A 21,420-nucleotide genomic window follows, 5' to 3' on the forward strand; every position below is an offset into this window, starting at 1 on the left:
ATCAGGCCCCCCAGAAATCAAAATCTCGATGCTCTCAGAGCTGCCAGAATCAAATGGCAGCAGACATTTTGGCAGTGCTCCAATCAATGCTGGTTGAAACTCTGCAACAGTATTACAATCTGCTGCTGAATCAGGGGTTCTATGAAGAGACCAAGAAAGCAACAGCCCCAGCGGCACACAAATTAGCCCGTTTCAAGTCCAAGACAGGGATAGCCATCGCTGAACCTAGAAAGCAGATGGAACAGTGGGTGGAGCATTACCTTAAACATTGTGCAATGATGAACATAATAACAGAAAACCTCCTCACACCATTCCAGACTTTCCTGTCGTGAAGGAACTGGACTGCGAGCCCATCAAAGCAGAGCTTAAAAAGGCCATCAATTGTCCTTTGAGGGAAAAAACCTTAAAAATGGTGGCATTCCAACTGAAATCATCAAAAATGGAAAATAAGCAGCTCACCTGGACTCTTGTTCTCTTTCCATGAGAAGGTGCATATTTTTGTCAGCTACGGGAAGCATCATGAGTTTTTCAAGATCAGCAGTGGGGTGAAGCAGGTATGTAACCTGGTGCTGACTCTCTTTTCGCTATGCTGCTAATGTATGCTTTTGGCAACTCGAATGAAGGTTTCCACCTGCATGCTGGAGCCAAGGGCAAGCTGGTCAACTTGCCAAGGCCAAAGTGCACCAGGGCCAAAGTGTGTAGAGTTATAGTCTGTGAGTTGCTGATGGTGCTGCACTGGTATCCTATAATTGCACCAGCTTGTAGACCAGTTCTCCCGGGCCTGCAAGAAGATTGGAATGTCAGTCAGTTTCAGCAAGACCAACGTTATGGGCCAGGACATAGGCTCCACCTTCCATCAACATTGACAACCTCACTCTGGAGGTCGTTGACAGCTTCAGATACCATGCATTAATAATTAACAGTGTAGGGATTTGGAGTCCACAAAAGTCGCCATAGTCCCAGATGACCATAGGCTGCTTTCCCCTTTGAGGAGGAGAACTGACTGGTGGTGATTTAACCGGAGGATCACCACACCTCAGGCGAGGGACAAGGTTGAGAAGGTGGCGCTTTCATGAATAACCTCAGCCGGTTTGGGAATTGAACCCCCTTGGCCTTGTTCTGGGCAAATGAGCTAATTTGGACTCTATACTGAACCCGAGAGTAAGAAAATTCTTGTTCGAGAATAACCTTATTGCCAAAAAGGACAATCACTAGTTTAGAATCAAAACTAACAGTTCATTGGACAATAAAGATTGGTACTTAACATTTCACGAGTTAAGGCATGGCATGGTACACATTTCAACGCATGTCGGTCTATCTTTCCTGTGGATTCGGGGGCTTCTGGGGTCTTCTCTTTTTGGCTCCTTGAACCTGGTCCCATGACTCACAATGTCTTTCAAGACTTTAACTTAAGTCAACTTAACTCCAACACACATACACATCTCTTTGCAGCTTTAAGACTTCAACTTGAGCGTATCCTTTTTCAACCCACAATGTCCCTGCCTGCCTTAACTGCTGAAGCTTCCAGATAACCTTAAATGTTGAAGCTGCTGAGTTCTATCTATCTTTCCATATCTAACTTTCTTTGAAACAGCTTCCTAATAAAGACTATCTTTCCAAAAATGACTAAGGTTATATTTTACGACTGATTCTCCCAAACTAGACTTCAACTGATGGAACCACCGATCTCTAATACTGGGTTCTTACGATAATCCCTCAACTTATGACAAATACCATTGACTAACAATGTCCTACGCAAATGCTAACCTTCCAGCAAGTGCCCATTCCTAACTCTCATCAGACAAGTGCACTCCCACCCCAGCAAGCGTTCAAGACAACTGCTATCCCCTCACATGCGCAAAATGCTCAGTGAGGCACCCCTATTTTTATACCTTCTTTTGAGGTGGCCTTGCAACATTTAGCCGAAGTATGTGCACCTGTGTCAACAAAACTAACACTCTCTATTTGAAACTCTTGGCCAATGGGAAAAATATCCCTGGTCCCCCACAACAATCTAACCTTAACGTGCATCTCCTAACCAGTGGTCCTTGGAACATTTAGTCCTTGGACCATTTCCCGGGCCAATCAGCTTTGTAGCTTTGGCTTCTGTTAACTGCTCAGCTAGACTCATTGGGCAAATATGTCGCAACTTTAATCATAGTTCATCTTAGACATAACCGCACCTGGCACTTAAAGAGAGGTGTCAACTTTAAGATTCTAGAACAGCATCCCAGTAACATATACAAATTAAGGTTTTTCATCACTAAACTGACGTGAGATATAATTTTATAATTTAAGCTTTATTAATGACACAGACATGACATTGAGGTAAACTCTAACAACAGCAACCTGTTGCTTGATGCTGAAATCAGCACCAGCATTGTCAAGGCCGTAGCTGTCATGTCAAAGTTGAGAACTTAAATGTGGACCAATAGCAAACTAACTGTGCATGTGTCCTCGGCACCATCTTTACAGCAGTGAAGCATGGACATCTTACACAAGCCACGATAGGCAGCTCAACAGCATCCGCCACCACTATCGCCGGTAAATATTGGGCGTCTCGTGGCAAGATAAAGTTTTGAAAGTGGAGGTACGCCAGCTTCGAGGAATGCCTAGCATATTTTTTCTTTCAAGTCAGCGGCGCCTCTGTTGGCTGGGTCATGTGAGCTGAATGGATGATGCATCCCCTAAAACATGTTTACTATCAGTGTGAGACCAACAGGTCGAACACATCTGTGATACAATGACATCAAAGCGAGACCTCACGTTAGCTGGGATCAGAGTTGACTCCCTGTTCAGGGGAAGCGTAAACAACGGGGTCAGTGACCTCTTGTGACACGCCCAGCCATCCAGATCCCCGCCCACTTATTGGTTAGGAATCGAACAGAGTGATCAGGGATCTCCCAATTAGTGGGGTCCAAAACTGAAGGACCACCTGAAAGAGCGTGAAAACCCCCAAGTATAAGAAGAGAGTTCGCCATATAAGAACATAATAAGAACATAAGAACTAGGGGCAGGAGTAGGCCATCTGGCCCCTCGAGCCTGCTCCACCATTCAATGAGATCATGGCTGATCTTTTGTGGACTCAGCTCCACTTTCCGGCCCGAACACCATAACCCTTAATCCCTTTATTCTTCAAAAAACTATCTATCTTTATCTTAAAAACATTTAATGAATGAGCCTCTACTGCTTCACTGGGCAAGGAATTCCATAGATTCACAACCCTTTGGGTGAAGAGGTTCCTCCTAAACTCAGTCCTAAATCTACTTCCCCTTATTTTGAGGCTATGCCCCCTAGTTCTGCTTTCACCTGCCAGTGGAAACAACCTGCCCGCATCTATCCTATCTATTCCCTTCATAATCTTATATGTTTCTATAAGATCCCCCCTCATCCTTCTAAATTCCAAAGAGTACAGTCCCAGTCTACTCAACCTCTCCTCATAATCCAACCCCTTCAGCTCTGGGATTAACCTAGTGAATCCCCTCTGCACACCCTCCAGTGCCAGTACGTCCTTTCTCAAGTAAGGAGACGAAAACTGAACACAATACTCCAGGTGTGGTCTCACTAACACCTTATACAATTGCAGCAGAACCTCCCTAGTCTTAAACTTCATCCCTCTAGCAATGAAGGACAAAATTCCATTTTCTTTCTTAATCACCAGTTGCACCTGAAAACCAACTTTTTGCGACTCATGCACTCGCACACCCAGGTCTCTCTGCACAGCAGCATGTTTTAATATTTTATCATTTAAATAATAATCCCTTTTGCTGTTGTTCCTACCAAAATGGATAACCTCACATTTGTCAACATTGTATTCCATCTGCCAGACCCTAGCCCATTCACTTAGCCTATCCAAATCCCTCTGCAGACTTCCAGTATCCTCTGCACTTTTTGCTTTACCACTTATCTTAGTGTCGTCTGCAAACTTGGACACATTGCCCTTGGTCCCCAACTCCAAATCATCTATGTAAATTGTGAACAGTTGTGGGCCCAACGCTGATCCCTGAGGGACACCACTAGCTGCTGATTGCCAACCAGAGAAACACCCATTAATCCCCACTCTTTGCTTTCTATTAATTAACCAATCCTCTATCCATGCTACTACTTTCCCCTTAATGCCATGCATCTTTATCTTATGCAACAACCTTTTGTGTGGCACCTTGTCAAAGGCTTTCTGGAAATCCAGATATACCACATCCATTGGCTCCCCGTTATCTACCGCACTGTTAATGTCTTCAAAAAATTCCACTAAATTAGTTAGGCACGACCTGTCTTTTATGAACCCATGCTGCGTCTGTCCAATGGGACAATTTCCATCCAGATGCCTCGCTATTTCTTCCTTGATGATAGATTCCAGCATCTTCCCTACTACCGAAGTTAAGCTCACTGGCCTACAATTACCCGCTTTCTGCCTACCTCCTTTTTCAAACAGTGGTGTCACGTTTGCTAATTTCAATCCGCCGGGACCACCCCAGCGTCTAGTGAATTTTGGTAAATTATCACTAGTGCATTTGCAATTTCCCTAGCCATCTCTTTTAGCACTCTGGGATGCATTCCATCAGGTCCAGGAGACTTGTCTACCTTTAGCCCCATTAGCTTGCCCATCACTACCTCGTTGGTGATAACAATCCTCTCAACGTCTTCACCTGTCATAGCCTCATTTCCATCAGTCACTGGCATGTTATTTGTGTCTTCCACTGTGAAGACCGACCCAAAATACCTGTTCAGTTCCGCAGCCATTTCCTCATCTCCCATTGCTAAATCTCCCTTCTCATCCTCTAAAGGACCAATATTTACCTTAGCCACTCTTTTTTGTTTTATGTATTTGTAGAAACTTTTACTATCTGTTTTTATATTCTGAGCAAGTTTACTCTCATAATCTATTTTACTCTTCTTTATAGCTTTTTTAGTAGCTTTCTGTTGCCCCCTCTATGTTCGGCCTCTTTTGGTCCTGGCGCCCCGGCAACGTCCATCCCCTATCATAGCACCACCAGAAGCAAGTCCAAGTTCAACGCTCGCTACCAGACGGATGTGCCTAGCTGAGCACCAGTTACTTCTCCAGACTCGATAGATCCAGAATCGGACAGCGGCCACTGTTCCTCTGACCTAAGCCGGGTGCCTGAAGTTAAATACAGGTTGTCTTAGTAATAGGTGTAGTTGACTAGTAGTGTTTATGTTGCATGACTAATTGTGTGTCAATAAAGTACCCTTGACCTTGAACTAATAAACTGGTGTTTGGCTCTTTGATCAATAGCCGGTTGAACCTTGTGGTGGTATCATTTGATACCTGCCGACTCTGAGTATTAGAGCATAGATATCAAAAGAAAGGAGGGCAAACTCACTGATTGCCATAATTGGAACAGAGCCACAGGAAAACACAGGAAAAAAAGGCAACAGTTATTGGCGACATCTGACGGGACTCGATCCAGAAGTGAATGTGTCACTCCGAGAGAACCCACAAAACGATTGAATTAGAAATCTAAATTGGCAAAGTGAAAGAAACCACAAGCGAAACCAGTATCGATCAAACCTCCAAAATTCAGAAGTGTGTAATTTGCATGCGTACTAACAAAGGGATATAAGGTAACCTCGATAGATTTTGTTGCGTGAAACTTTCGGGAGTTGCATAAACCGGAAAATAGCTTGAGCCGTACCAGTGTTTGCACCACCGCTTTATTCCCCCTTGTTCCAAATTTCCGGTAGAGACAGAAGTAATTGTAGGGATGGCCATGAAGGCAATGGAATGCCTTATTCATCCACAAAAGCCTGAGGTCGCAACGACCAACAGATCAGAACAGTGTCCCGTATGGGAAGAAGAGCTTAGGAGATACCTAAAGGGGAAAGGATGGCCCCTATGGTCGGAATTTTGTGCAAATGAAATGAAAATGAAATGAATGAAAATCGCTTATTGTCACAAGTAGGCTTCAAATGAAGTTACTGTGAAAAGCCCCTAGTCGCCACATTCCGGCGCCTGTTCGGGGAGGCTGTTACGGGATGAGGAAACAGGTCCTGGCAGCATAGGACAGTGTTGGTGGGACATCCTGACCGAGATCAATAAGAAAAGTTTAAGTAAGGTTCATAAGGGGCTGGTTTAGCTCACTGGGCTAAATCGCTGGCTTTTAAAGCAGACCAAGGCAGGCCAGCAGCACGGTTCAATTCCCGTACCAGCCTCCCTGAACAGGCAACTATGGGCTTTTCACAGTAACTTCATTGAAGCCTACTCGTGGCAATAAGCGAATTTCATTTCATTTTCATTTTGTAAGCCGATAGCAATCGTGTCCTGTCTGGCACAATTGCGAGGCACAGAGGAGGTCGTGAGGATGCTCCGCAAGCAGTTTGAGGAGAAGGAGAGAAGTAGAGAGGGAGATATTAGTGAAAGCGAGAGATTAAATGTGCAGCTCCGGGAGCAGTTAGCAGCGAAGGACAAGGAAATGGATGATGTCAACAGGGCACATCAATCCTGTCTCACCCATCTTAGCAGCTTCCAGATTCAGTATGATAAGGCCTACCAGGACTCGCAACGTGCTGTAATGGTAAGAGAAGAAATAGAGAACCAGGTACAACAATTGAGGAAACAGTGCGATGATTTGAAGGCAGCCCTCCGAGTGCTCCACAGTTCCACCACGGAACAGAGGCAGAGTTTGGTTGATCATGCCAAGTGCAGGCAGCAAATTGCAAAATTGCAATCCCTGCTGTCCGTTCAAAATGGGTTCAGAGACACCTTTGGCCCACAGTTAGATCAGGAGGATGGCCCCGATTGGCAGGAACTCAGTGAAACGGCCCAACGGTACGTGAGTGAGACCGAGAATCAGAATAGAGGACCTGAAAAGAAAAGCACCCGCACCACCGACTGCACAGGCAGCACCCAACCCAATGAACCCCATCACCACACAGCGCAGGGTCACCACGAAAGACCAACCCGATTTTGTGTGTACAACCCCATTAACCATCACCCAGTTAAGAGATGCCCGCGATAAGATAGAGACTTTCCAACCCACATCAGACCAACACCACTTTTTCGAACTAGTGAAGCAACAGACCCTCATGTACGGTTTAGACGAAAAGGAAGAGGTAAAGCTCACAGTGATGTGCTTGACGCATTAGTTAGTTCAGCCCTTCCCGACCCACAAAATGTGGGAGGAGGTAGCCTCCAAGAGATGAAAACAGCCATTTTAGACGCCATTGGCTATAATAGAGGAGATCCAGTAGAAGGACTCAACCGGTGCCGACAGAAAAAGGGAGAGCATCCAACAGCGTTTGCTGGACACCTCTGCATCCACTTTACTGCGGTATTCGGTGAGTTACCCGCGCCCGTTTATCAGCAGACGATACGGCCAAATGGACCCGTACGCTAGTATCCCATGCCACAGAGGCAGGACAGAAGGCATGTGCCAGTTACGACCCCTCAGACCCGGCACACAATGAAGTGTGGGTTCTGAAACGCTTATCGAGAGCTTGGGAACAGTCTGTACAGAGAAAGACAAAGCAGGAGAGCGTAGACGCCACAGTGAATTCAGCAAGGGCACATCAAGACCCCGCATGGGTAAATGAAGGCAGAAGTAGCGCGCAGCATCCTAAAGCACAGGAATGTTATAATTGCGGACAGAAAGGACATTACACACGAGAATGTAAAGCCCCCCCGAAGGGAATCAGAACCCAAAGCCCCCCCCCCCCCCCCCAGAAACAATGCCAGACCCACCCACAGTGTTAGCGCCCGGCCAGATAATTCGGCCAGGAATGGCACCGATTGACGGTGTTCGGGCTCCCCAACTTGGGTCTGCGATACCCTTAGGGATAAGTCCGGAAGATCGGTAGTTGCAGGCACAGTCTGGGGACACCCCGTAGAGTTCCTTTGGGACACAGGAGGGTCCCGAACCACGTTAAACTCCTCCATCATGTACCAGAGAGAGACCACAGAGGTCCACTACAGACACATTACCCTTAGTGGCTTTACAGGTCACCTCCAACAAAGACACATCACAGCCCCTGTGGACCTACAGCTTGGCAACAAAACACTCGGTCGTGTTAGTAGATTTACCCCAGGCAATAGAATACGTCCTGGGCATAGATTTCATGAGTACACGCAACCTTTCATTCGACCCAGTTAATAGATGCATATGGAAAATGGCTAGAGCAGCGCGAGCCACCGCCATGCTCACAGTAGGAGACTATGCACATAGAGTCAGCTCAGTAGGAGAGTACTGGTTTGATCCACAAACCATTACCACAGGCAAAGCGGTTAGAGAGGTCTTGAAAAGACATAAAGCAGCGTTTGCCCAGCACAAGCACGACTACATCAAAATCCCAGGAGTGGTTAACATTACAGGCCCCGAACATGACGACCCAACACAACACCCTTAGCCCGGACACTACACCACACATAGACACAGCCACTGATACCCCCACATGCTGTGAGAATCTCATTAAATGGTACTCCCTGTCATACACAGTAGAAGCCTTACTGGTGAAAGCTGTATTGTGCAGTGTCATCCAGACAATCAGACTGCGGACATGAAGAAGGAGAGCCTCCCGCCTCCAGTATACACATTTAGAGCCCCTTTCCTCGGACTCCAGCAAACCCCACACTCTTTCTGAACCCTTTCCCCCTAATAAATTCCACGGTTGTTGTTTCTTTAACAAAGTTACTTCTTTGTACATAGACATTTGATAAGAAGAAATGTGATGGTGCCATTGGATTTTTGTATTGTAAGATAAGTTCTTTGATTGTTAAATAGCAGCATGAGTGTAGACTAGTTAGAGACAGTTAGAGGTCCCCCTTTTGGTGCAAGGAGAATGGAATATAGGTTTGAATGTTAAATGCCACCGTAGGAAATTTTAGAGATGTGTTGTATTAGGGAATGTTTTGACCCATAGGACAGAGTAGGGTAGAACCTGTCCTTGACTGAGAGTACCCGGCATTTCAGAGAACAGGAGAAGACCCAGTATTGTGATCCTTCATGCTTCGCATTGAGGATCAAGAGGATGGAGTGTAGCCATCTGGGATGGCCACTTACAACTAGGGACAGAGAAACTCGCAAAGCCTAGCGGGTAAAATGGACAAGGCAAGACTCAGGCAGGCTCAGAGCCTGAAATGTATATTTGCAAGCAAGATGTTCAGACGGTATCGAAACTCCGACCAATTAACATTTTGATGGGCCGATTAGCATTTGATGGCCCATCTTCCCCAAAACAAAGGACTGGTACTCGAGCGACCGGTACTGTCCCAGACATTTCAGTGCCACTCCCTATTCAGGGGAACCGTAAACAATGGGGTCAGTGACTGTTTGGGACATGCCCAGCCATCCATATCCCCGCCTACTTATTGGTTAGGAATCGAACATAGTGATCAGGGATCACCCAATTAGTGGGGTCCAAACTGAAGGACCGCCCGAAAGAGCGCGAAAACCCCCAGGTATAAGAAGAGAGTTCGCCATATGTTCGGCCTCTTTTGGTCCTGGCGCCCCGGCAACCTCCATCTCCAATCATAGCACCACCAAAAGCAAGTTGAAGTTCAACGCTCGCTACCAGACGGATGAGCCTAGCTGAGCAGCAGTTACCTCTCCAGACTCGATAGATCCAGAATCGGACAGTGGCCACTGTTCCTCTGACCTAAGCCGGGTGCCTGAAGTTAAGTACAGGTTGTCTTAGTCGATAGGTGTAGTTAACTAGTAGTGTTTATGTTGCATGACTAATTGTGTGTAAATAAAGTACCCTTGACCTTGAACTAACAAATCGGTGTTTGGCTCTTTGATCAATAGCCGGTTGAACCTTGTAGTGGTATCATTTGATACCTGGCGACTCTGAGTATTAGAACATAGATATCAAAAGAAAGGAGGGCATACTCACTGATTGCCATAATTGGAACAGAGCCACAGGAAAACACAGGAAAAAAAGGCAACACAGGGCACCCATGGATGCCATCACTCAGAAGGAGGACATTCAGCTCAATCAATCCGCATTGGTGTCCATGCTCCAGTTAAGCCTCCTCCCATCTTTCCTCATCCAAGTCTATAATCATAACCATCTATTCATTTTACCTCATAAACTTGTCCAACTTCATCTTAAATACATCAACACTATTTGCTTCACCCATTCCCTGTGGTAGCGAGCTCCACTTTTTCACCAGTCTTTCGGTAACAAAATTAAATTCTTACCACCTGAGTTTCTGATGCAAAGTGAGGCCATTTTCAGGTCACAATCCTGATATCCTGATTTGTTATCACAGGAAACCAATTAAGAACCTGCATCTGGGCTCCCTGACCAACTAGTAAAGTTGGGTGGAAAGAAACAACTATTTTGTCAGAGGAACGATTTCTGTTAAAGTATCCATAGCACGCTCTACTGCGTTTGGATTTTCAGACTGCAGAATCCACAGGAGTCGAGAGGAGACTTGAGCAGACTCAACCTTGGATATCTCATTCTTATTTAAAAGATCTGCTGCAGGATCTGAGGTCAGCTCTAAGGGCAAGCGGAAGAGGATGACTGCTTCGACCAAACAGATAGAGATGAAAGTAACAGGCTAAAATCAGCAACTGGAGTGTGGCTGCACTAACCTGGAGACTATGGACCAAAAGGATCCCGAACCTTAGTGAGGGGATGACAGATGAATGGCATAACACTGACGGGTGCCATTTCTCATACTCTGACTTCAACAGCATTCTCCTGCATGGCACATCTTAGGGCAACATACTTTGCAGCGCTATTCATCCCCCTCTCTCTCCAAGCACCTCACGTCCCCAACTGAACAACCAACTGCTGCTGGTGTTGCTCCTGCTGCTGTGGTCCTGTTGACAGTGGTGAATCCCCTGCCCTTGATCCTCATCAGCGAGGGACAGCAGAGCTGGCTCAGGTGCTCCAAAACAGCTCTGAAGGCTGACAGCAGTAAAGTACAGCTGAAGGCGAGTGACGTGTTAGACAAGTGAAGTGACTTTGGAGCAGTTGGCAATGTTTGAGAGAAGAAGTGCTTTGAACAAAAAAACCCTGAATGGCCATGGCTGGAGTTCTTCAGTGTAATTGATCAAAGCCTTCCCAGCCTGTCAGTTTCACTATGCTCTCGCTTTCTTCAACCTCCTGCATTGCAGAAATAGCTGGTGAGGAAGGGGGAATCCATTTCTCCTGATAACCTTCTTAAGTTTAAGTCTTTTAAAATTTTTGAACATTCATTCTTGGGATGTGGGCATCGCTGGCTGGGTCCAGCATTTATTACTCATCCCTAATTGCCCTTGAACTGAGCTTGCTGGGTCATTTCAGTGGGGGGGGGGCAATTAAGAGTCAACCACATCACATTAATTGACTAATAAATTATACATTAATTGGCTTAGCAGCCCATCTTCAGGGGCTTCTCACTGTACTCCCATCGTACCCCTGGGAAAGCCAGAAGGAGTGGGTTCATGTCAGGATTGCGAGCCACATAACTTTCTGCAAATTTCCCACTCCTGATCCCACCTCTGCCAACTTTACAGGTCCTTGACCTTTTGTGAGAGTCAGTTCTGATGAAAAGTCATCAAGTTACAACATTGGGCAGATTTTCCCAGCCCAAGGGTGTTGAGAGTAGAAATGGGGTAGGAGGAACAATCCAGGAATATCATGGGAAGATGAGTCAGCACTTCAGGGCTTCCCAGAGGGGGGCAGTGATACAGATTTGCTGTTGCCGCAAGGGTGGCGGGAAGAAAATCTACATATTTAGGGCCCAGGATTAGGGTTGATTTAAGGGTCATCTGAGCCTAAATCTCCATCCCCAAAAGATGAGGCAGAAATATCTATACCTGATATCCAAACGCTACCTCCATGGTATCTACAACTTGGTCCCTCTAAATATATAATCATTTGTACTCCTCCGAGAGCACCTCCGTTTTAAGGCCAGCTGGTGTTTTCCTATCTGCCTCTGCAGTGCCCATTTCTCCCGGTGAGGGCTGGTGGGACTCAAAGCAGCTGGACCCTGCCCATTGTCTCCAAATGGACGTTGAGCTTGGAGGTGTCCATTGAGGGTATTGCCTGTGAGGAAAGTGTTCAACTGGTCTGGCTCTTGGCAAGCAATGTCTCGGGACCCCCATTTTGTCCTGATATCAGGGTCCCATAGCCGACAGGAAAACCTGCATATTAACACTGTTTCTCTGTTTCCAACATTTTATATTTTTATTTCAGTTTACCTCGGTATTTTGCTTTCATATTCGAGCTTCATTGATGCTTCGGAGTAATCAACCCAGCCGAACAGTTGTACTTTCTTGAAAAGCACAACTTTTCACACAAGTTCTATGCAGACTTTATATATGTTATGGATTGATTGTAATGCGCATGCAGTTCTTACTCACGTTGTCAATTTAATGAATTTAAATGACCGCAGCCGCTAATCATGCTCTTCCCAATGGAATTTGTTTAGAAGCAGATAATCCTTTTATTTAACCAGCTGGTCTGAAAAATATGAATGATGAAAAGAAACAATATATTTCTTCTCTCAGAATATTTCCGCCAACCTAGGATGGGGAATTCCTCTTCCTGTCTATTTTTTGTTGCGGTGTTTTGTGCAGTCTTTTATGGAGAATTGAAAGAAGGTGATAATGGAAGCGAAAGTGGATCAAAAGGCATTTCACTGATGTTTCTTTTTTCTAATTGATTGTGACAAACCTGGCATTATGCTTGCTAAAATAAAGTTCCTTTTTTAGGCCCCATGACATTACAGTCTCCCCTTGGGCATATTGGATTTGAGATATGAAGGATTTCCTATATTTCAAATTATTCTTGGAAGTTTTCCATTAAAGGAAACTTTTCACTGCATAGTGCTTTTAGTGAGCAATAATTTCAGTTCATGGTGGAATAGCTGCACTAATTCTGGCCTCGGCCCTGTCAATCTGAACTTTGCACATCAGAAATTAGCTTAATTGTGAAAGCTTATAGAATAATGATGCACCTTCCTGTTTGTTTCGAGTCTACAGTTTGCAAAGATCTATCTTGATTGGCAAGGTAAGAATTAGCCATGAGGTTCAATTTACTTCACCCTGCCTGAACACAATAGGGGGAAACAGTGGGGTAGTGGTAATGTCACGGGACTTGCGATCCAGAGGCCCAGGTCAATGCTTCAGAGACATGTCTTCAAACCCCACCAAGGGAGCTGGTGGTATTAAAATTAATTTCATAAAAAAATTGGAATTGAAGGTTCTTCTCAGTAATGGTGACCATGAAACCATCATCAATTGTCTTAAAGATCAATTTAGGGAAGGAAGTCTCCCATCTTTACCTGGTCTGGACTACATGTGACTCTTAATGTGGTTGACTCTTAAATCCCCTCTGAAATAGCCAAGTAAGCCATTCAGCTCAAAGGCAATTAGGAATGGACAGCATATGCTGGCCTTTCAGTGATTATCACATCCCATCAAATAATTTTTAAAAAAACAATCTAACAGAGAGCGGAGGCCTTTAAAATGGAGAGTTCTATCTTACCGCCCCAATTACGATGGAATCCTACTGACCACCATTTCAGATACTTGATGCAGTCCAGGTGGCTGAAGTGACCTCTGGTGGGTACCAGGAGGGAGCCTCTTTGACACAAACATGAACAGGCAAGACATTGCGGCAGTCCCAGCATGTCAAAGCTGGCGGGCAGCTATCAGGAAGGATGAAGAAGTCCTCTGAAAGCAAGTGGAAAAACTTTCCATCCCCTACATGAGATCCAATCATTGGAGCATCCAACAGATCAGAGTAAAGGTGCAACATATTACAGTTAGTAACTTGTTCAGTCAGTAAGTCAATTAATCAAGTGCATTATACGCAAGCCAAATTTGTTCCATGTCTTATCTTGTTTTCTTGTCCATTGAATTTGATTACTGACACAGCAGGGGCTGGTTTAGCACACTGGGCTAAATCGCTGGCTTTTAAAGCAGACCAAGGCAGGCCAACAGCACGGTTCAATTCCCATACCAGCCTCCCCGAACAGGCGCCGGAATGTGGCGACTCGGGGCTTTTCACAGTAACTTCATTTGAAGCCTACTTGTGACAATAAGCGATTTTCATTTTCATTGCATTTCAATACAACCTGAAGAAAACTAGCAAAGCAGCACTTTTTTTGGTGACCGGGTGAGAGGAAGGTGTGGGTGGTATATGTGTGACAAAAGATTAATGGGAATATGTCAAAGTTAAACTGAATTTGCTCACTCAAAGCTTCACAGGAGGTTGGGTAAAAAAATTCAGCTCTGTCATCTTGCAGGAGCCAGTGCTATTGAAGCTGAAGGCCTCGCAAATGGGATGCACAGCACTTCTGGTTGCTTCTGATGTGAGCCATGCAGTGCCACATGCCAGTAAGGGTGCTCGCATGGGCATGCTGGGCGTGCACTATAAGCTTCCTGATTGGCCAGATTGTGACATGAAACAGCTATACCGGATCACCTTCAAAACTCACCCTTGGGTGAGCTTGCACACAAACTATCCTTTGTGTCTTTTCTGGCTATAGCTCCCTCATGCCTAATGACTCAGTACGTGTCAACCCCGACTCTATACAATCATCTAAGTTAGGTCCGTGCCAACATCTGAGCTTGTAGCTGTGAATGTCAGAGCGAGTGATGGAACATCTTCATCAAATGCTGCACTGTGGCTCTCTCTATATTATAGATTATCATAGAATTTACAGTGCAGAAGCAGGCCATTCGGCCCATCGAGTCTGCACCGGCTCTTGGAAAGAGCACCCTACCCAAGGTCAACACCCTATCCCCATAACCCAGTAACCCCACACAACACTAAGGGTAATTTTGGACACTAAGGGCAATTTATCATGGCCAATCCACCTAACCTGCACATCTTTGGACTGTGGGAGGAAACCGGAGCACCCGGGGGAAACCCCGCACACACGGGGAGCATGTGCAGACTCCGCACAGACAGTGACCCAAGCCGGAATCGAACCTGGGACCCTGGAGCTGTGAAGCAATTGTGCTATCGACAATGCTACCGTGCTTCCCCTGTATACGACAGAGGCACTGTGGTAACTAAAGAACAAAGGGTTTGAGAAACCATCCAGGATGATAAAAGATATGTACATATGTGACAACAGTCAGACCAGGCCTTTCAAGACTGGAGGGAGCTTTCGGGAAGTAATTTGGAAAATATTGCAATCAAATACCCTTAACTGTCAAACACAGATAGAATGATTGTAATCTAAGTTCCAAGAAATTCAAGCTCACAAACATAAATTACCCTTATTCTAATTCACATCAAATTCCATTCACGTGCTCACTGACTTACATTGGCTCACAGTTCGGCAATGGCTTGATTTTAAAATTCTCATTCTTGTTTTCAAATCCTACCTCATCCCTCCCTTTCTCTGTAACCAACTCGAAACCACAATCCTCCAAAATTACCATGGTCTTTTAATTCTGGTCCCTTGAGTATACCCAATCAGTCTACCATTGTCAGCTGTGCTTTAAGTTGCCTGGGTCCTAAGCTCCAGAATTCCCTCCTTCATACTCTCTGTGCTCTCTCTCCTCCTTTCAGTAATAGTGATCTGCCTATAAGGGCAGCTCTTCTGCTCATTTCTCCATGTCTTCAGCTTTCCCCTCCAGTTGCTTATAGGAGCCTTCTGTTTTCAACTTCAATGAGGAATATGACTCGGGCAAAGAATATATCAGGTGGTTTCCTATATCCTTCCTTAAAGGAAACACAAATCCTCTTCCCAAAGGATCTTCTGTCTGTAAGAAGCCCCTGTCCCTCAAGGTACCAGCTCTTTTACCAGCACCACGGACACTTCATTGGTTCCATGACGCCATAAGCATGGGTCCCTTACCTGGACCTGGGCTGAGTTGCAAAATGGCAGGGATGAGGTATCACTCCTGAGAGGTCACTCCTAATAATCCTATTAGGAAAACAAAGGTAGTTTTAAGGGATTAATATTTGTATTGGTAAACATTAGAAGTAAGGTATAGTCTCAAGTGGGTTTAATTTAATGTTTCTGTGCCTGGAAGTGTAAAACCTATAGTTAGGTCCATGCTGGACAAAGGTGTTTGTATGTGTGAGGTCGGTTGAGTTCGAACTGTACTTAGAGAGGGCAACGGCATGAAGAATAAATGAAAGGCAACAACACTTAGATGTTGATTAGCAACTGGGGCCCATTGTAAGGCAGAGAAGCTTTTAAGTTTTAGTTTTGACTGAATTTGCAGAAAGTTGCAGACAGGACACTGAGGAGTGAACGATTCTCAACTCTGCCAGGAAAAGCTGGACAGGACAAGACAGTTAAAAGTGTGCAGGCTTCCTAAGGAACAAGATACAATCCAGATACCCATGGAATTGGGCCAGAAAGAACATTTATGAATCCTGAAGTTAAGAGAACAGAGACCAAGGTGTTGTTCAGCAGAATTCAAGGAAGAGGAAACAAGTGGGGGGGATTTTCCGGCATGGTGCGCCCCTGCTGGCAGTGGGATTCTCCTTTCCGGCAGCCGGACAATGGGGTTTCCATTATGGCCACCCATGCCTTCAGGAAACCCGCAGGTGTGGGTGCGCTGCCGGCGAAGTGGAGGATCCCGCCGACGGAGAATCCCGCAATGTGTTCTGAGTTAAAGAGACAATTGCAGTACCAAGATTTAAAGTTGGACAGCAGACTTCAGAGTTAAGTGGAACATTTTGTTGTAATTTTAACACTGTCTGGGAATTGACAGTTAAGCAGTTTGTCCAGCAGTCAAGACAGAAAAAATCCCAAAGGGGTAGTGTAAAATCGTGGACTGGATTCACTGTTAGAGGTGGACTTGAAACTTTGTTTAAAAGTGTAATTTGGAAAACCTGGTCTGGATTTTAGAAGGCAAACTGCTAAGGTGAACATACCTCTTCATTCACCTGAGGAAGGAGCAGCGCTCTGAAAGCTAGTGACATCGAAGCAAACCTGTTGGACTTTAACCTGGTGTTGTAAGACTTTGTACTAAACTGCTAAGGGAAAGCATTATTATGAGAAACAATTTTAAAGCATGTTTTTGGGAGTGGAGTTTGGAAACGCTAATTTAAAAAAAAAATTGTAATGGGGATGTGGGCATTGCCGGCTGGGGCAATATTTGTTGGCCGTCTCTAATTGCCCTTGAACATGCTGGCTTGCTAGGGCAGTTAAGAGTCGACCACATTGCTGAGGGTCTGGAGTCATATGTAGGCCAGACCAGGTAAGGACGGCAGATTTCCTTCCCTAAATGACATTAGTGAACCAGATGGGTTTTTATGCCAATTGCCGATAGTTTCATGGTCATCATTAGATTTTTCATTCCCGAGTTTTATTGAATTCAAATTTCACCATATGCCGTGGTGGGATTCAAACCCAGGTCCCCACATCATTATCCTGGGTCTCTGGATTAATAGTCCAATGACAGTACAACTATGCCACGCCCCAGATCATTATCTGGGGGGATTCTGAGGAGAAATTCAACTGGGTCCAGAGGGGAATGTGTGTATTTGGCCACAGTCATTTTATGTGCTTAAAAGGGACATTTTGTGTTAATGAGACCATTGTAATTTAAGATGTATTCTGTAATCCATGTTACTCATTAAATCTGTGTGTATTTGTTAAACTAAGGGGGGGAAAGTAAAATAATATCATATCAAAATCCAACTTTCATATTTAATGAATGTTTTTTCCTGTTTTTAAAACTAATTAGCAATCCTGTGACTCTGTTCCTCCACGTTTTTTCCGTCCAATTACAACATCAACTGGAATTGTGATAACCCTTTCAGGCATTCTTTAAAACCTTTTTCTTTAAAAAGGCATGAAGTTACATCTCTTAATTTCTCCTTATGTGGTCTGGTGTCAATTTCACTGACAATTGCCATTGTGAAATACCTTGGGAGGTTATGCAACATTAATCATAGATTATCATAGAATGTACAGTGCAGAAGGAGACCATTTGGCCCATCAATTCTGCACCGGCTCTTGGAAAGAGCACCCTATCCAAGGTCAACACCGCCACCTTATCCCCATAACCCAGTAACCCCACCCAAAAGTGGCAATTTTGGACACTAAGGGCAATTTATCATGGCCAATCCACCTAACCTGCACATCTTTGGACTGTGGGAGGAAACCGGAGCACCCAGAGGAAACCCACGCACACACGGGGAGGATGTGCAGACTCCGCACAGACAGTGACTCAAGCCGGAATCGAACCTGGGACCCTGGAGCTGTGAAGCAATTGTGCTATCCACAATGCTACTGTGCTGCCCTCGGTAATCATACTATGTGAATTCAATTTTTTTTTGTTTTTGTCCAACACATTGGCAGGAGGTGGACAGAGACCCCTCCACCTTTTCTTGATTGGTGAATGGTCATTGACTTGAAACATTAAGGGCGGGATTTTCCGTTGGCAGACTTTGGAATCGTGAATCGGGATAGGACGGAGATTATGGTACCAGCTGAAAATCGAGGTCAACGCCGGGTACCGAGCGTAGCACCATGCTCCCATGCCTCGATGGTGGCGTGAATGCATTCCACGCCGTGTGCCGATATGGCCATGCAAAATGTACAGAAGCATATTATTCACGAGTTTGACCAAGTAGTCTCCAGCCTCCCGCGATGCCCCGCCTCCGCCAGGTGGAAAAGATGACGGCGAAGTTAACTTGTGGTATTTTAAATCAGGAATAGGCGCCGTGGCTGCTGAGGGAGAGTGAGGAGGTAAGAAAAGTTCCCCAAAACGCAATGCTGGACTAACAGTTGTTCCGCTGTCTGGGGGGTATCAGCCAAGAGAGTAGCGGGGGGGCGACCAGGGGATGGGCCGTGGGCACTGGGATGACCGGGCATGGACCTGCAAGGCAGCCATCTGGCTATTCACTCCACTTACTGCCCACTGTGGCCCGTAGATGAGCAGAGCATCATCAGCTATATGGGTGCCCTCCCCCAGGCCACCCCGTTAGGAACCCTCACACCACAGCCAATCCATCAACGGCATGGACATGATCCAGAGTAGCCAGTGGACCACCAGGTGCTGGCACAATGCTCACCCCCCTTCAACCTACTGCCACCCAGCTGGTGAGGTAGAACATGGCCCACCAACAGTAGAACCCACAGTAGGGCCTACGACAGGGAAAATAGAGCATACTGCTGGCATGGGTAGCACCAGCCATCGGTACTCATGCCAGCAGGGATGGGTGGCAGGGTTAGAAGCCCTCCCGGCGCAAGGCACCGACGGGACTAGCGGTGCGGCGTGGAACGCAAAGAGTCGGGGGAGCAGCCGGGAGTGGGAGCGGGAGCCGGATGGGGGACATGCGGGGGCAGGGGCTGCAGTGAAAGTCAGGGCCACCTTACAGCCCGCTGGACCTGGATGGGCATGGGGGAACCCACCATGCTAACATGTTTGCTTTCACCCCTTCAGATAGTGGACTTGAGTATTCAACTAGGTATGGTGAATGTCGTGTTGGGTGTTCTGATGTAGAAACGATCCAACACGGCTGGAGATGGTGTACCTCAATTTTATTAACTACTCAACTGTAACAAGCACACTGCTAACTTGGGTACGTGCATTACCTGCTAATCTGTGGACCCTGTCCTATTACTATCTGGGTGAGGCACTCAGCACATGGTGAATGTCTGAGTGGCAGGCTCTGAGCTCGGTGCTCTGAGCTGGCTGCTGCTGGAATGAGCGGGAACTGTAGTGTCCCCTGTTTTTATAGTGCGTGTGCTCTCACTGGTGATTGGCTGCGATGTTGTGTGTGTGTTGGTTGGTCCTACTGCATGTCCATCAGTGTGTGTTTGATTGCACCATGAAATGCTGATCTAAATATCATGACAGTGAGCACCTGCCATGCCGCAGCAGTCCTTGCAGATGCAATGAGGCTGCACGAGCAGGAGCTGCTCGGGAGGACCCTGCAGACAGGAAGGGTGAAATATTCATTGAATTTAACGGGCTCCATTTATTCGGATACCATAGGAAGATCAGCCACACAATGGCAACACAGTAGAGTGAGGCTGTGCTCACTGCTGTTGAGGTGTAATTTAAAAAAAGACTTGCACTTATATGGCGTCTTTCAGAACCATTTGTGATCACTATAGAGGCTGTTAATGTCTATAGAGAAATTCAAACACCCAGTGATTAACTGGATGAAATTACACCACAAGGTTTCACACTTCTAAACACAAAAACATTTACTGTATATAAAAAGAAACAAAGCAGGCATTACTCACCCAACACTATAATTTCCCAAGATTTAAGAGTATAAAACACAATTCCCCTTTTTACTTCCTAATTCCGCCCGAGCTGTTTATCCCCTAGACCTCCTTCCAACATTTTTCTGGAGACAGGATTTGGGCCTGGGGAGGGTTGGTGGTGGGGGGATGGGTGGTGGTAGTGGTGGGTGGGGCGGGGGAGAGGGGCAGCCTGGTTACCCACCCAAAAGCAGCGTATCGTCAATTAAACTTATCAAAGACCTAAGAAGTCCTGCTGTCAGGGATTGACTGGAATTTTCCCATCAGCTTCCGGGTCCCTGGACGCATTGAGGAACGGTAATTGGAGTGGGCCTCCCGAATGCAGGTCAATAGGGCAGTGTTCGAGGCAGGCATGGAAGCTTCCCCTCCCTGTCCAACTGTCCACAGTCACTCTATCAAAGGGCTATCCCTCCTCTCTGGTGGCATGGCTGCTCAGGGTATTTTTATTTTAAATTCCCCCCTTCCCCCCCCCTCTCTCCCCCCTCCCTCTCCTCCCCCTCTCCCCCCTCCCCCTCTCCCCCCCTCCCCTTCTCCCCTCCCCTCCCCCCCTCCCCTTCCCCTCCCGTCCCCTCCCCTCCCCCCTCCCCTCCCCTCCCCCTCCTCCCTCCCCCTCCCCTCCCCCTCCTCCCCCTCCCTCCCCGCTCCCCCCTCCTCCCCCCTCCCTCCCCCTCCCCCCTTCCTCCCTCCCCACTCCCTCCCCCTCCCCCTTCCCTCCCCCTCCCCTCCCTCCCCCTCCCCTCCCCCTCCCCCCTCCCTCCCTCCCCCTCCCTCCCCCTCCCTCCCCTCCCCCTCCCTCCCCTCCTCCCTCCCCCTCCCCCCCTCTCTCCCCCCTCCCTCTCCTCCCCCTCTCCCCCTCCCCCTCTCCCCCCTCCCCTTCTCCCCTCCCCCCCCCCCTTCCCCTCCCGTTCCCTCCCCTCCCCCTCCCCTCCCCTCCCCCTCCTCCCTCCCCCTCCCCTCCCCCTCCTCCCCCCTCCCCCCTCCCCCTCCTCCCCCTCCCTCCCCCCTCCCCCTTCCTCCCTCCCCACTCCCTCCCCCTCCCCCTTCCCTCCCCCTCCCTCCCCCTCCCTCCCCCTCCTCCCTCCCCCTCCCCTCCCCCTCCCCCCTCCCTCCCCCCTCCCTCCCCCTCCCCTTCCCTCCCCCTCCCTCCCTCCCCCTCCCCCTCCCCCTCCCCTCCCCCTCCTCCCCCTCCCCTCCCCCTCCCCCTCCTCCCCTCCCCCTCCTCCCCTCTCCCCCCTCCTTCCCCCTCCCTCCCCCTCTCCCCTTCCCCCCCTCCC

At 47.1% G+C, this 21,420-nt stretch overlaps 1 pseudogene; it reads left to right on the plus strand.

Annotated features, from left to right (window-relative positions):
- The window catches only part of LOC140393461 (peptidyl-prolyl cis-trans isomerase B-like), a 138,430-nt pseudogene that overhangs the window by 20,399 nt on the left and 96,611 nt on the right, over positions 1-21,420 (plus strand).

This window comes from Scyliorhinus torazame, chromosome 17, assembly GCF_047496885.1.
Source record: "Scyliorhinus torazame isolate Kashiwa2021f chromosome 17, sScyTor2.1, whole genome shotgun sequence".
NCBI lineage: Eukaryota > Metazoa > Chordata > Chondrichthyes > Carcharhiniformes > Scyliorhinidae > Scyliorhinus > Scyliorhinus torazame.